The following is a 6751-nucleotide window of genomic DNA, read 5'->3' as shown; positions in this document are numbered from 1 at the left end:
TAATGATAAGAAAAAACGCAATGTTAATTAGTTAGACAATGATTCTATTTAAATGTCATCGTGTTCGATCATTTTGTAAACATGCGAAACAGTTGATTTCCGTTTAAAATTCATTTCTAACAGTTTAAAACCATTTCGATTACTTAATGCACGCAACTCTTCAAAGAATTTTAATTGCAGATTCCCCTTAACGATGACATCGTTTACTTTTAGTTTTTAGCACAGAGTTGTGGACCGGTTCTTAATATCTGTGAATTGCAAAAATTCTTTGCATGACTTCACAGAATTGCACTGATTTAAATCAGAATGAAATTTAAGAGTCTATAGTTTTAACATTTAAACGTTAAATAAATAGAAATAAATGAGAAAACAAGCTCAATATATATTTATTGTCTCGTGCAGCAATGAGAAAAAGCATTAAGTAAATTGCTTTCAATAAAATATTGTTGTTAATCGGTAATTTCTCGAAACGAAGTGATGAAAGGTATGTTAGAAAGGAAACTATAATCGCACGTTCTTCTTCTATCCAAACACCACAACGTCATTCAATAAATACTGAATGTTTGACATACAACTATGTAGAAACGACCTATTTGTTACGAAAAACCGTCCCGTTGTTGCAGCAAAGATAATTAATGCGAATTTTAAAGTATTTTATTCCTCGAAATTGCAAAACGGCAGAATATATGTGCTGAGTCTTTCAGTAGAAATTAGGATTGATTTTAAGAAATTCAATTAGTGCTAAAACCCATTTGTAGATTACATAATTGTCAAGTGCATATTTTGACCAATTACGACAGCTGTCAAAGCTTCTATTTTTCGGTTTGGGATTTAAAGGTGACAGCAACAGTTTTTTTGGTATTATTTTCATGTATCATCGAACATGTACAAATCAGTAAGAGTTTATTTAAAACAGAGGACGTCTCTAGATTCATGTACATTAGACACGTGCATCACATTCTAAGAATCTTAGTAATAAATTATTCTCAGTTTATACATGCTTTCATATTTTAACATTTTTCGTCTTTCGTTCAAGCTGATATTTTCTTATAATTCAAACTTATTGAAAGAAGTTCTGATTCCCCAGTGATGAATTACAGATAGAAGATTTAAATACCTACCGCATCCCGTGAGTGGAATTAGTATAGTAATTTTTGGGCGCAGTTGGTTAAGTGCAGACTAACAGTGTCAGATGTCCCGGCGTCTATCCCCGGCTGGTACGTTTTTGCTTTGTTCTTACATTTGGCTCTTATTAAAAAACGTATGGCGATATATGGAGGAATAATAAGTTTGAGTGCAGCTATAGATCTGATGTTATATAGATTTTTGATGTGGGTAAAATGAAAAAGTGCCTTTCTCTCACATGTAGAAAATCAAAATACCGCGCCCCATTAGCTGCGCTAGGCGATGACTTCTTAAGCTTAAATGGTAGCGCGTCGGCTTCCAGTACACTGAGTTCCGTTTTCGATTCCTAACTGATGTGAATTTTGTCTTGTATATACCGTGTTTTACTGCTATACGCTACTGATTAAGTACATATCGACTCATGTGTTTATCATATGTGGCAATATTAATGGTCATCGTGTGTAAAACTTTTGACTTTGACTGTGGGCTTTTGATATACAATGAAATCAATATGAAAAACTTTAATCACAAAACATAGATTGTCAAAAGGAATCCGAAATTTGTTTGAAAAAGTGTGTTTTAAGGTTGACCTCATACTTCGGAAAAACATGTTAGGTCTTGCATGTTAGAGGACAAATAAAGGGTAATATAAAAATAACCAGGCAATAGTAAAGGATAAAGAAGGAAAGCCATATAACAAATGGCAATATCAAGGCAAACCGGAAGCACCTGCAATGGTCCTGACTTTGTATAAACATTTCCCATGGAAACGACGGGTTATGCGCTGCTATTACGGGATTTTTAAAGTTTTTTCGGTCTATTGGTATATAGAAAACAAAATGCATCTGGGCAAAGGTGGTAATAATAGTAGTAAAAAAGTACAGATGATTTATTGAAGATATGAAATGCATCGTCGATAATTTCCTTTGATACATCTATATATACCAAAAAGAAATAAACTTTGGAAGTTTAGCACGTTTGAGAATGTTTTATGCGAGGAAAATACTTTATATGTTTAAAACGAATATGCTAGATAGAGTATGGTGTGATATTAGTGATATACAATACAAGGCTGAATAATTTTTAATTGCACTTAGTAAAATAAAGAACACATGCACATTTGTTTTTAAAGAGCAATTTGAAAAAGAAACTTCATTGTTAAGTTTGAAACTAACAGAATGAATTAGAATTACTTTGATAATGACCATTTCCGGCAACTCACCTTTTTAACGGAAATAAGCACTGACTGTTAAATGTAAGATTTAATTTGAATCACCGTGATTGTTTGTGACACACATCTTATTTCTTTAGCGCACTTTAAGAGGTGCTAATAAGTTTTGTTCTCTTTATTGGTCTAATAAATAAATTCTTAGACTACATGTAATTAAGAGATTGTTCCAACAGTAATGGATTAATTAAGCGATGACATCAGCGTTTGCCATCAACATTCTGAACATGACAATTTACGATGCGCCATTATACAAACGAACTTATCAGAGAAGAAAAAGCGCAACCAACAATCGGTTCCGCCACATGCCATGTGCGCATGTGTACACGGAATCTCGACAATGTTTTAATCGACACGGAATTGTTCTGTAGAAATCATAACCGTGTCGTAAAGAAAACGAATTTCTCATCAATTTCGCGCTCTATAATTAAGACTTCATGAGGATTTGTCAGAATGAATATTTGTATACATACGATACATAACAATACTGATAAGTGCGCAGTAAAACAAGCAATGTTTATGTTCGGTAGTATTAACCTGACTTGAGAAGTAAAGACAGATAATTAAGATAAGGAGGAATATTATATTCTTACTCGTTTATCATTGTTCTGTTTTACATATAAACTGAACCGTTTTCACAGCATCCAAGTCTCTTTGATGGATACCTGTGAATTGATGTGTTTTTAACTACTCAGTGTTTCCAAAGATGGTTTAATATGACGTGAAGTACGCTTCCTACTAAATTTTGGTAAACATATGCTTTTATAACCCGAATTGTAAAAGTGCGTCTCTGACACCCAGGCGACAACATTAACAGATTATCTTCACTCTAAACAATGCATTAATCGACAGGTCTAAGACGTACCAATGTTTTGTTTGTGCTTTCATAACTTTTATTTAATATGTTAATCATATCGTTTCAATTATGTTAAAAAATAATTATAATTGTTTATCAATTCAATATTTAAGAATTGGCAATGATAAAAAAAATTTCTATTGAAAAATAATATGAATTTTCCATGTGCATATTGTTTATTGCACGTATTTTAAAACATATTTTTATTTTTAAACAAGAGAAAAGTAGCTCTGAATTTAACTGAATAGAGAGGTGTCAATATTTTTTTATCCATTGAGATATAACAAAATTATTTTAACCAATCAGATTACAGTATTTATCTCAAATTAATTTATTGAATAATATATAATTATGCCGTCCTCAGAGTTTTGAAAAGTTCTTCGTTTTTATGTATTTTTTTCAATATTCTCATATTTTTCAGCGCAAATTTTCATTTGTGAAAAAGCCAATACTGGAACAAGTTTATGAGATTGGTACTACAAAACCCAATCAAATGGTTCAGAACGTTTTTTTTTCAAGTGGCAAATACATGAAAGGAAATGAGACATAATGTTGAAACTAGAATCTAAAATAAACAAATTACATGTATGTTAGTTACTACAGAGTTAGATTCTGCATATTGGTAGATTTGTGTTTTATTATGCCTTAAGTCATGATGGTAGAACGGAAAAGATAACTACAACCAGACTTTAACCTTCCATGCAGTCGAGCATTTGACGTCACTGTTTGTTTGGAATATCAATTCGCCGATCACAAAATTTAAAATTTAATTGAAAAAATGATATTGAATTATTTAGAAAATCTATATTATAAATAAGGCAATAGATTTGTAACAGTGAGTAACAAAAATGTAATTACTGTTGTCGAGAACACCATCATGCACGGACCAGTAATATTCTTAAGTTCTTCGGCTCTGTGATCTTATTTTTGCTATTCATTCTTTCCAAATTTTTGTCCTATTGTACTTCTTTGTAGCACTTTTAATATATTTTTGAAAGTACTATTTAAAATAGTCACCATAATATCTTACGATATTAATTTTTATTCAACAAAATAAAAAAAAAAGATTAAATATGAAAAGTCGTCAATTCAACCCATGACGTAATTGTTCATGTCAAATAACGGAAATGGATGTAACATTTTGCAAGAAAATTTTGAATGACTAGCATAGAAATTGTGCAATTTAAACTACCCAGCCTTCCTTGTTGCACTAATAAAAGCGTTATGCGTACCATCAAGAATCGCCTATTGTTTTATCCCATTAATTCTACATAAAAATTGTCAATTGAACTGTAACTGATTTAATTATTTTGCTATTACTGGTTTTTTTTATCATCTTCATTTTTCGCAGAGTTACATATCTTGACCATCAATACATTCTTTTAAGTTTTAACCGACTAGAAGGAAATAAGCATTTTTAAAATGAATTCTTCAGTTTCTGGCGTTTAAAAAAGACCATTCTTTTTTACTGAAACCATGGTTAATAATTAGTGAAGTGGAAATGACCGAGTAGCTCCGACTGAGCATTGGTATGATCTAAAATGTTGAACATGCCCAAATTTTGAGCATAAAGTGGTAAAAAGATCAATAAACAGGGACGTTTTTTAAGTGGCAAATTGGGGTGTTTACAAAAGCAAATTTAAAACGAATTATGGTCAAAATGGAAAGCAGAAGCTTTGCAATCATGATAGATATCTGTAAGGCAAAGTTTTTTTTTCACATGAGAATTTAAGTAGACAGGCATCTTTAATTGCTATTTTAGAAACACAATCTCAGCTCTTTGGTGCATTTGAAGCGATGACATCTATTACTACTAATTATAGGTTTATAATCAATTAAAAACATGGAATTTTTACAACCTTCCTTTTTTTCTCACAAGTGTGAAGGAATTGCGAAGAGTTTAAGAGTCGATTGCCAACGATGCCATTAATAAAGTAAAGAGCAAGGGATTTTTCTGCATTTAACATTCAATTTATTCGTTAGCGGTAAACAATATTATCACTTCTAATTTAAAAGCAAGACCCCGCACTATCAGATTGTCATTGAACCGGCTTTATCAGCTTTTATGAAATAAATGGCGTTTTATCTTCACTCGAATTCAATGTGGCGTTGCGAGCACCTGTTTGGTTTGAGGTGAAATGCTGCATTTCTAATACAAATAGCAATTTTGCATGATTTTTCTTTAAAAAGATATTTCGTTTATGACACTGATATGACAGAATGATAAGTAATTACCATGGTAACCAGTTGATTGATGCAAATTTTTTGTTCATTTTGTCATTGTCTATGTTGCAAAGACTGCTAATCTCATTTCCTCAGATAATTCATCGCTTATTATAAAGATGTAAATATAAAAAAAGTACTAATATTATCTGTTCACCCATAATTAATCCCAACTTATGTTTGATCAGTAAATATTATGACTAACCATTGATCAGAAGACTGTACAAAAAGGAACACTTAATATGGTTTTGAGGTAATTAACTCATGAAAGAAAGTACAAATTAAATGAATAAGTAAATTGGAAGAATAAATATTTTGAAAGATTAATAGAAAAATGATAAGAAATAATTGGAGAAATGGAAAAAAATGAAAGATTAAAAGATGATAAAAGCGAAAAAATCTATAAAAAAAACTTATTTTACCGTTAGAATAATGCAAAATTATTTCGAATAATAATATATACGAATGCAATACAAAGTATCTTTCTTAAACTTCCCGAATATAACAAAATTGTTATCATTTATTTAGTTTATTCCTTTCACTTTCTTGGGTTTCGGTTTTTAGGGGAGGTGTCCCAAAACAAACCTCATCATTTTTTTCTACGGCAAGCCGACAAATTTTTATAGATGTCGGTGAATCAACGAAAAACTGAATGAAAATCAAGATTTGTTTAATAAAATACTTGTCTTCAATTAACAACACTAACAGAAGTATAGCAAGAAAGCAAAAAAAGTAATTATCTAGTTAGCGCTTTTGAAATTTCACGTTTTTTCCCACCAATAATGTTCCACCTGTTCAGTCGGAGATGAGTGGTGATGTATAATTACTCAGAAATCCCGAACGTCTCCGCAGTCTCGTCACGGAAATAGGGAATAACAAGTGTTTACGGTGTCATAGCATTCACCCATCGTACACCGAAGTATTTCGGCATAAATCTTTATACATCTGTTGTTTGAAAAAAAAGGACAGCAGTCTATTTGATTTCAGATATAACTATCTGTTTGAAAATTATCCTCAAACTAACACTCGCGTTTAATCCTTTTATACTAATTCTTAATATTCATTCCAGTTATAATTTTCTGACACATGACGCCATTGTAAATTTTCATAGATGTTTATATATAAGTCAAGTCTTCAAACAAAATAATTCGTAAGTAATAAAAAAAACTCTATTCTTCGAGCAAACTGTCGACAAGTTAGAAGAGAGATAACTCAAAACTGTTTTTTTTCTACATCAAACGATAGTTGTCCCATCATTAACTATAGTTTGAAAATGGAAAAAAATTAAACAGCGTTTGTTCTGACGGCAGGTGTTCAAT

The sequence above is a fragment of the Perna viridis genome, chromosome 3, assembly GCF_037379345.1.
Source record: "Perna viridis isolate PV_CMFRI_1.1 ecotype Kerala chromosome 3, ASM3737934v1, whole genome shotgun sequence".
Taxonomy (NCBI): Eukaryota; Metazoa; Mollusca; class Bivalvia; order Mytilida; family Mytilidae; genus Perna; species Perna viridis.
This window is presented reverse-complemented; position numbering follows the sequence as displayed.